The 10,928-nt window shown below is 38.0% G+C and overlaps 1 long non-coding RNA gene across 2 annotated transcripts in view; it reads right to left on the minus strand.

Moving 5' to 3' along the window:
- Window positions 1–10,928, minus strand: part of LOC122815157 — a 413,630-nt gene that overhangs the window by 283,252 nt on the left and 119,450 nt on the right. The window lies entirely within an intron of this gene.

Consider the following 10,928-nt stretch of genomic DNA (forward strand, 5'->3'; position numbering starts at 1 on the left):
CCATGTGCCAAAGGGTCATGGTGAGCTTGCAGAGAGGATAAGAATGAGTCCCTCCCTGCTTGTTGATATAGCACATCACTGTGGTGTTGTCTGTTTTGATCACTAGAGGCCCCGGGGAGAGTAGGGGTCTGAAAGCTGTCAAGGCATGCTGAACAGCCAGCATCTCTTTTTGGTTGATGTGCAGATGTATTTGATTTGGGCTCCAATGGCCCTGGATGCACCTGCCATCCAGGTGTGCACCTCAGGCATAGTCTGATGCATCTGTGGTGAGGGTCTGGGTGGTGTGGGGTTGAGAGAAGGGAAGTCCCTTGTTGTGGCTGCATGCTGCTGCCCAGCAAAGAAAATCTTTCCTTAGACAGGGTATCATAGGTATGATAGTTTCCAGGTCTTGAGAGTGTTGACACCAAAGGCTTTTTAGGTACCATTGTAGTTTCCTCATATGCAGTCTAGCAAATGGAATGAGTAGAATGCAGGAGGCCATGAACCCTACAGCTTGCAGGATTTTCCCTGCGGATAACTGGGTTCTGGTAGCTAGTTGAGAGAAGTAGCCTATTAGGTAGGCTTGTTTTTCTGGAGTAAGAAATGCCATCTGGGATGCTGTGTCCAGGCTTGCTCCCAGGAATATGATTTTTTGTGTGGAGACTAGTTTTGATTTATTTTTGTTGATAGTATACCCAGGGAGGTCAGTAGGTCCTTTACAAAGGTCAGGTGCTGTAACAGCTCTTTCTGACTGCCTGCCTGAATCAGGCAATCATCTAAGTATGGGTAAATATGAATATTTCTTTGTCTGCAAAAAGCAATGGCTGGAGCTAGGCATTTTGTGAAAGCCAAAGGAAAGCGCAGAGAACTGAAAGTGCATAGATCCTGCCCTGAAACATAGATATTTCCTGCAAGATTCCTTGATTGGGATGTGTAGGTAGGCCTCTTTTAGGTCTAGGGTGGCTAACCAAGCATCCTTAGAAAGCATAGGAAGAAGCTGCTGGAGGGTGAGCATTTTGAGTTTTGGTATCACCAGAAAGGGGTTTAGAATGGATAGATCGAGGATTGGGTGCCAGGTGCCCTCTTTTCTGGGTACCCAGGAAGAGTCTGGAATAGATACCTTGGCCTATCTGGTCTACAGGAACATGCTGTATTGCCCTCATGGAGAGCAGGGAATGGACTTGCTTTTTGGCCTCTGCCCACTGGTTTGGAGGAAGATCTGGGAACCCTTTTGGGGTTGGCAGAGTGTGGAAATAAAATCTGTACCCCTGGGACACTAAGTTGAGGACCCATTGGTCGTTGGTAATAGAAGCCCAGTTGTTTGCATGGAAGGAGAGTTTTCCTCCTAGGGGCACAAACAGGTGGGCAGAGGTAAGGGCTGGAGGTGTAAAATCATTGTGAGTTCTTACCATAAGGGGGTGACTTAGCACTCCCTGTTTTTGAAGAGGAGGAACTCCATTGCTCAGATCTCTGCATTCCCTGGGACTGCTGTCTGCGGGGTCTGCTTCCCCTGGATCTTGGCTGAGCTGGCCTGGAGGGGGACGGAAAGGACCACTGCTTGGAGGGGCAATGCCTACTGAACCTCGGAGGCTGAACCTGTAAAAAGTCTTTAACTGTCTGCATAGATTTAGCTTTTTCTTCCATCTTGTTTAAGACCTCTTTCGCATTGGTGCCAAACAAATTGTTTTTGTTCAATTGTGCATCCAATAATTTTGATTTGACATGGTCTGGCAAGGTCTGTTCCTTAAGTCAAGCATGCCTTCTAAGGACAGAACCAGTGACTGCTGCCCTGCAAGATACTTCTAGGGAGTCAAAGCCACATTGCAAGGTGTGCTTAGTAACTTGGCTTGCAGAATGCATAAGCTCTTGTAATTCTTTATTTTCTGCATATTTGAGATTGAGGCATGGAAACAGGTGTTTGAGTCATCGTTTTTTTTAGGTGTAGTTCATACCCTGGCATTAGAAACTCGGTAGTTTTAGAAAGAACTGAAGACGCGAAAGAAATTGTCGGTTTGTGTCAAGTATCGGTAGCGCGAAGAACTTCCTCGGATGCCAGTGCCTGCTCAGCGGCTCTGGACCCATCCAAGGTAGAGACATCTCAAGGAAAACAACCACCGACCAGGAGAACAATATCCAAAATGCAAGCAAGAACCACATTGTACCAAAAGGCCAAAAGCCAAGTTTAATGTTAAGTTCCAATGAATAAAACGTTGACCTAGGTTTTGTCTCTACATAAAGACTTCTTCAGAACAAATTACACTAATACAACACTCCCTTATATATCCACCCACTTCCTAATTAATCAATTAAATCAATTAAACAAACAATAATTGCATATTCAATTCATTACAAACATAATATATGACAGCTTAGAAATATATATGCCTATATTGTATCAATGCATATTAAAATATTAAAATATTGAATACCTTATAAAAATCTGAATTTTGGAAAAACAAGTAACAAGCCATTCCTTTTAATTTTATTCTAAAATATGCTTCAACTTTAATATTGGAGCTATGCTGATACTGTCATTAATTCCGGGAAAATTTGTGGCAACTGCCACTTCATTTCACAGATATCCAAATGTACATCAAGAATACTTCCTTGGTTATCCTTGTTAATCTGTTGTATAACACAAAACTTAAAATTATGTCCGGGATGTTGCCCTATATGTCTGACTAATGCATTGGTAGTTCTCATGTGTCTAATATCCAATATGTGCTCACTTACCCTTTCTCTAAGGCATCTGCAAGTTTTCCCAATATAAAATGTGGGACATTGACCACATTTTGCCAAATATACTATGTTCTTACTATAACAATTAAAATGTCCTCTGATACCTATATGGGTTCCTACAACACTAAATTTATACCCAGTTGTCATAATATACTTGCACAAACTACATCTACCACATTTGAAATTACCCAATTGTCGACTAATACTGGAACTATTAACATAGGCTCCCCTTTCCAATAAGTCCTTAAATTATCTATCTTTTCTAAACACATATTTAGGGGCCATCCCCATCTTCATCTCGACATTATTATCTAACTTTAATAAACTCCAAATTTTCTGAATGATATGTGTAATTACTTCTGTGTCATGATTAAAAGTTGTTATAAAATATAATTGCTCATTTCTTTCCTTCCTGGGATTCTCTCTGTTACCCAGTCGCAAACTACCTTCTTGTGTTTCCAAGGAATTCCACTTTAATATAGCTTCATATATATACCACCTTCTCTTTTACAAATAATTTCATCCCTAATAGACGTACGTAATGCAACTGGATAACCCCTTCTAATGAACATATTCATTATAAAATCTAATTCATTAATGAATTCCTGATGTTCATTAACCTGGCAGCCCTCACCATTTGACCCTTAACAACAGATTTTTTCTGATGGTGAGGGTGCCAACTTTGATAATCAAGATAGGAATTAGAAAAAGTGGCTTTCCTGTGAATCCCAGATTTTAAATGCCTCCTATTTCTATCCACTCTCAAATTTACATCTAGGTAGGACAGTTCTGTGCTACTATATTCATGAGTGAATTTAAGGAACTCTAATGTATTATTAATATATTCCACAAATGCCTTTACTCTCTCTAAGCTACCTTCCCAAACTATAAAAATGTCATCCAAAAATATGTATATTGCTTTATATGTATATTATATTCACTAGGAAAAACATATTCCTGCTCCCAGAATGACATTACATAGTTTGCAGAAATGGGGGCACAAGCTGCCCCCATCGCAACTCCTGTAACCTGCGTGTAAAAATGGCATTCAAAATACAAAACGTTATTACATAACACAGCCTCTATAAGAGTCACATACACATTGATGTGGTCCTGGTCAAACATACTTGTTTTGACCAATTGATTTTTCCAACCATTCCAGCCCCACCACATTAGGAATAACCGAAAACAGGTTGCATTCATCTATAGTGAGCAGGATGGTATCCTCTGTAATGTTAGTCCTACTTAACTTGTGTTAAAAATGCCAAGAATCTTTGGTGATATAATCAAATTTGGTCAACCCTCTCTGCAAATGGTGGTCAAAATATTTACTTATAAAACATGTCTTGCTACATTTACCATCCACAATTGGCCTAAACTTGATATTATTTAAGCCTTTAAGCAGTTTGGGTATACCAAAAATATTACTGACCATGGGATGATCATTTTTCATATAATTATAATCAATTTCATTAATTTGCCCCTGGAATAATAAATCATCAATCAACAAATCTATTTTGGAAAATGCAACATGAATTTAATTTAAACTACTCACCTCATATGTATCCTCTGCCAACATGCTCAGCATGTGATCAATATATAATCATTTTTGTCCATAATAAGTGTCAAATGGTGAGGGCTGCCAGGATGGTTAATGGACATCAGGATTGGTTTCTCACATGTATTATAAAGATGTCTCATATGTATTCTACATTGTTGTACGTACTGTACTAAAGCTTTTCTCCCAAGGCCTCTGCTGAAAACGGATGTGTCTAGTTGGGCATTCCAGGTAAACAAATGTAAAATAAATCTAAGTCAATCAAAATTTGTAGTTTGTAAAGCTTATGTTCCAGAGTTCTTGCATTAGTGAAGTATGCTGTCATAGACTGTCATTTTTGTCAACTGTTTTCAGGAGGTTGAATCTTTGCTATTTTTACAAAGCTGAACTTTTGATTTTTCTAAAATATTTATAGACTATATTTAATTTGGCCTGAATACAGTTACCTTCCTTGCAACATAAATGTAACCTATCCCTAAAAAAAACTGTCTGGGTCATGGGAGGTCTTAACAGAATAGTACTATCTATTGCAATATGACTCAACCGGTCAACAAATGTAAATAAATAATAAATAAGAATACATTTTTCAAAGTCCAGACAGATGGCTAATAAATAATCTGTTTTTTGTGAATGCATAAATCTCCAGGCATAGGAGATAATATTTCACTAAAAATGAGTTGATTATTAAATCTGATGCAGTACTTTAATGTCTTCATAAAACTTCATCTTTCCAAGGAGATATATATCTTAATTCCTTAACTTCTGCATGGATAAGTATCACACCAACCTCAATTTTTCACTTACTAAACTTTTTACAATTTCTACAGCTTTGCAGCAATACATCAGAGTTGTTACTAATCACACATGCATAAGAATGTCAAATATTATGAATTATTTGCTAGATTGTAAGTTAATATGTTCAATATTTTCTTCAGAGCTATCTAGAACCAAATCCAAATGGGTAACCATTTGAAATGTTAGGACCTGCTAGACTGAGTCCTGAAATATGGAGACTAAATGACGGAAAGAACGGAGTTACAGATATTACGTCTGAAATGACGTTTCTCATGATATTTCCTTTTCTCAGACATGTGGCAATCTCAGAGTTGGTATATATAAGTTTGGAGATGTGGGGGTGCAGAGGGCGTCTCACCTCCCTCCTCCCACAAAAAAGAAGTTTTAAGGAGAAGAGCGACTTTTGAAATTTGCTCTTTCCGTGTGTTTTCAGTCTTTTTTTTTCCAGCTTGTCTGCACGCAGAATTTTGACTGCTGATATTTCAATCGGTAGCAGCCATCCAAATGGATACCTCCAAGTTATGTTCTCCCACCCAGGGATTTAATTTCTGCACCTCAGTCTTTGAGCAGTTTTTTTAAGTATGTCCTTTATCCTTCTCAGACTCATCTTGTATTCTTCTCATCTTGTGTTTCCTTAGCATTTTGTACTGTATCTCTATCACATGTACTCGGGCACCTGTCTAACTTTAACATGAAGATATTGGAGGTTACAGCCATGGGATTTGTTCAACCAATCTGAACAGTCAGCCATACTAATTGTATCTATAACTGGATATATTTTATGTTCTAGAGGTGTAGATATTCCTGGCAAACCAAGTTATATATATTGGACAGTTACTAAACTGTTAACAGATTTGTTTCCCTGTTGGGTGTTAGCAAATACAGCTGAGGTCACTTCTTTTTCATCTGACTGCTCTGATAAAAATATATATCTTTTTATATTTCTAAAGATCTTTAGAATGTTAGCTTTGTATATGTATTTTTAATATGCGTAATGCAAGTCTTCAGGTCTGCAAAGTATCTGTTATAGTTCATGAGGTCACTGTTCATGAACACACCCTTAGAGGCTAATGTCAGTGACAAAGTGGTTCAAAGCCCCAGCTATGGCCCAGGTCATTTAAGTTTGATTAGCCACTTGGATGTTTCACAGCACTGGCAAGGTACAATGAACATGCCCACACATGAGAAAGGCAGTGAATTTGGCTACATACTGTATAGGTCCACTCAGAGGAGGGTCTGGGATGCAAATATGCAGCTTGGAGGCAGGCATTAGGCTCACCAAGCCACTAATTGATGCCAGCCTTCATAATGGTTGTACTGGAGAAGGCACCCACTTGCAGAAGGCATCATGAGCGAAGAAGAGGGAGTAAAGAGATGTAAGGTAAGACGAGGTATTTGTTCACATTTAGGGATATAGTTCATCCTGGTGTTGAGAACAAAGCCAGCTTTTGGTTAGGAAGCCTTTCAGAATGGTTTTGAAGGACGGGAGCGAGGGGATTGACTTGATGGATACAGGTAAAGAGTTCCATGCCTTAGTAACATGGTACAAGTACGGACAATGCCCAGTAGATTTTATAGGTTTGTGGACACTCAGGAGGTTTTGGTCATTGGATGATAATGCTCAACTAGTACTACAGTTGCATAGAATGTCATTTAGTGCTGGACAAGTAGATGGGTTCTGGATAATTTTATAGGTGGTAAGAAGTTGTGTATATGTTAGTTGATGGAGTAATTCTAATAAACTTGGGCTTTTAGTGCTGTACAGTGGTGGATTTTGAAAGCAGTATTTGCTGTAAATTTAGTAACTTTGTTACAGCATTGTTCAAGTTTTGATGTTTGTGATGCCTGAAAGTTAGTAACGATGGGAATAGTGACAAGTGGAGCTTCAGTTGTGTCGCTAAGAAAATGTTTGGCTTCTCTCTCTCTTTTTTTTTTTTTTAATTTTTCCAAGTCTTTTGGGTTTCTAATACCGTGACAGGAATGTACCCCATTCCTAAGTCAAAGTATGATTAAAGTTCATGAAATTAGTATTGTTTCAGTCTTTGATATCAGCTAGAAGTGTTCTTCACAGCACCACAATGTGCTCAGTAATGACTCCTTCTGCAATTCATATAGAGTTACAGTACGTGTATCAATAACATATCTAAGCATCATTGTAAATTCCTTTTTTATAAGACCCCTTACTCCTACTGCTATTGGAACTGTCTGGGTATCCTTCTTCCACATTGCCCTCATTTCTGCCTGCAAATCGTGATACCTTATGACTTTGTGTTGTGCCTCTCTGTACATAAGTCACTGGCTGAAGCAATTTCAATAATCAATGCTACTCTTGTCTTCTTTTCATGGACTACTATATCTGGTTTTCTCACATCTGCGTTTTAAACTGTTGGTAGTGGGTTGTCCCATGTGATAAACTTCATAATTTTCTATAATGCTTTGTGGTTCATGTTTCCAGTGTTTCAGTATTATAATGTTTTCATAATCCTGAATGCAACAGTATTATTATGTATTCCAGTATACAGTCCTTCTGCCATTAGTGTATCACAACCAGGAACAAGATGTATGACTGTTTTCAGTTTTGTTTTACAAAACCTACGTTTGTGTGTTTCTCCAACATGTCTAATGGACTTTGTAAACTGTGTGCGTAGTCCACTATTTTGGGGCGCAAATATTAACCTTTCTTCTTTTGGTTTAAATCCACCTCTCCTTAACCATTCGTGCATTCGATCCAGATCAACATGAGGTTGTTCCAAGAGGCTTATGTACCTGGAACTACATTTATGCATTTTCCACATTTCTTACTTTCTCATCTGATCCTTCACCTTATATTCTTTCATCTTTTTTGGCGCATTTAGTTGTTCTCTGATTTTTACCTACTTCTGCTTTGATTTCCATTCCCACTTGAAACTGATATGCTTGCGCTAAACAGGGAAGTCATCTTAGACTTATTCTCCTCATGTTTTAAAATGTTCACTATGTTTGGATCTTGTGAAGTCAGCAGATATGTATGCAATACATGTAGCAAGGAGGCCCATACCTTCTTCAGAATGGGGAATACTGTATATAGTCTTGGTGTACACTAATTTTTTATAAATCATTTGATAAGTATGAAGCTTTCTTCTTGTTTTCCTGTCAATCAATCTAACACCTTTTGGGGCCAGTCAATCACTCCAAAACTGTATGTTAGGACACGAAGTGCAAATTGGTTTACAGCTTTTACTTTGTTCAAAGATGTCAGTGCTGTTTTCAGTATTAATTTTAGTCTTCTAAAATTTTCCTAAGTTTTATTCGCATTTGTTCATGTTTTATTGTTGATCCTTCATCAATTCGCAAATATTTATGCACTCCCTCTTGCTCAAGTTCTTTTATACCACATTCCTGTCCCAGGCTGATGTTTTCTTGGTGTTCCAGCTTTCCTGCTTTAAAAGTTGCTTTTCCACATTTATCAAGACCAAATGACATTCTTATATCATCTGAAAAAGTTTTGACCACTTGCAGTTGTGCTTTTAGTTCCTCATCTAATGAACTATACAGCTTCCATGATAAGAAGTCGTTACACTTTGTTGTTTTCTGGGAGCCAAATTGTAGCCATGATCTAATCTAAGTACACAGCTTAATGGGTTAAGGACAAGAAAACTCACCATGGAAAATCCTCCTTTGAATTTTTATTCCTTTAATAATAATTTGCCCTTTATCGTGGCTTAAATGCAAAGTGGTTTGCCACTGTTTTATGGTCACTGTAATGTAATCGGTCAGTGTAGGATGCATCTTAAACATTTTAAGCACTCTTATCCATGAATGTGGGATACTGTCAAATGCTTTTCTGCTCATACTTAGATTCTCCCCCTTTTACAGTTCTCCATTATGACTTTAACAACAAATTATCCTTTGTTCCATATGACTTTCTTTTGTTACCCTTTTATTCTATTGCTATAAATGAATTTTCTTCTAAATGACTATAAACTCTGTCAGCATCAATTCCAGTGTATAGTTTATATGTCATTGGAAGGCAAGTTATTGGACTAAGGTTTCTAGGAGAGCTTACAGGTCCGCTCTTAAGTAGGAGTAATGTTTTTCCTGTTGTTACCAGGTTGGTATCTGTGCAGGGTCAGCCTTAGGTCAACTGGTGCCCTAGGCAAAAGGGCTTCATGGCACCCCCACCACACTACCCGGTGCCCCCATCCTGGTCTTTTTACACCAAATAAATACTGGAAAAGTGCCCTACTAGAGCAGTGCCCTAGGCGGCAACCTAGCTGGCATATGCCTAAAGCCGGCTACTGGGTGCACATATAAATAGTTCTTACTCATGGTAAAATCTTCATGTAAAGATGTCAATACTTTTAGCTAGAAGTTAGGCACTGCATCTGGGCCTGGGATTTTAAAGTTAGGAGCTTTGGCCGTTAATTCATCCCAGTTCATATCCTGTACATATCAACGTCTTAGTCTTTCTTTTACTTCTTCTATCCATTCAGCATCTTTGTTATGTTCCACAGGATCTTCATAGATATTTCTCCAAAATGTATCTATTTCTTCTTTTATGGTGGTGTTTCAATTCCTTTTGTCTTGTTTCCCAATTCTCTATAAAACTTTTTTGGGTCTTCAATAAATTGCTTATTTTGTACTTTTCCTTTATATTTATCTGTATATCTTCTAAGTTTTTCTGCCTGTGCTGATATTTGTAGTTTATTATTTGCAGTAGTGCATGATATATCCTGCTCTGTTCTGATACTGTGCATTGCTTTTATCAGGTCTGTTTTTCTGAATATTTTTCTTGATCTGTTCCCTTTTCTGTACTCATCTAACAGTGACACTTGTCTTAAATGCATTATAGTTTTCTCTCTCCGATACTTCCATGATGCCATTTGCTATCTCCCCTTCCTCTTACAACCCTGTGTTTTTGTGGTAAGACTATCTGTTATTCATTTAGCTGTATAGCAATATATCCTATTCACTTGTGTTATATTGCATGACTTTCTATGAACAGTCCTAATTATTGTGTTCATGTGTTTTATTAAACTTCTACGTTTTGGGGTTTTATTGACTTTCTGAAGTCTATTTCTTTCATTGAACTTAATTTGTGTGTGTCCATCTGTATTAAATCAAGCAACTCTTATCTTAAATCATTTTCTTCTAAACATTCTTTGTTCTCCATTTCCTGTGGGCATGCTACAGAAAGTTCCAGAGTATCTTCCTGTGCACATTCTCTTCAGTTTCACCCTATCTCATCCACTGCTGTTTCATATGGAAACTCAGTGGCCTATCACTTCACAACATTGACTGCATCGGTGTTGATAGTTTCCTGTTTCTTCCCCTGCTGTGCAACTCCAACTGACCTTTGTACTGACTTCCTATGGAAGACTCCAAAGTATCTTCATATGGCAACTGATCAGATGTTTCCCACTCCTCTGGTTTCTCCTTAATTTGAGGATCCATTGCTCTATCCTGCTGTGATGTTATCAAAGTTTGATTTTCTACACTAAATCTTTCACTTTGCAGGTAATCCATAACCTCAGTTTCTATTTCTTTTAACTTCTCTATTACTAATCCTCTTTTCTACCTTTCCTCCTTGTTTTCTTATTTTTTGTTTTGTAATTTTTTTTCATATCTGGATGCCTTTGCCTGTATTTCTCTTCAAGTATCTTTGATGCTGTTCTTTTTGTACTGATTAGTTTTGTTTTCTCCTTTGTATAAATGTTGCGCCTTATTAAATCCCATGTCCATATTTCTTCTTCGGATGTCTCCTGCTGCTCCTGTTTGTCTTCACGTGTGGGACTCGTTGTTCCATCATGCTGTGGTATAACCTGTGTTAGACTTTCTACACTAAATCCTCCATTTTGTGGGTTTTCCAGAACTTCAG

This window comes from Protopterus annectens, chromosome 11.part0, assembly GCF_019279795.1.
Source record: "Protopterus annectens isolate FY-2018-M chromosome 11.part0, PAN1.0, whole genome shotgun sequence".
NCBI classification, from domain to species: domain Eukaryota; kingdom Metazoa; phylum Chordata; order Ceratodontiformes; family Protopteridae; genus Protopterus; species Protopterus annectens.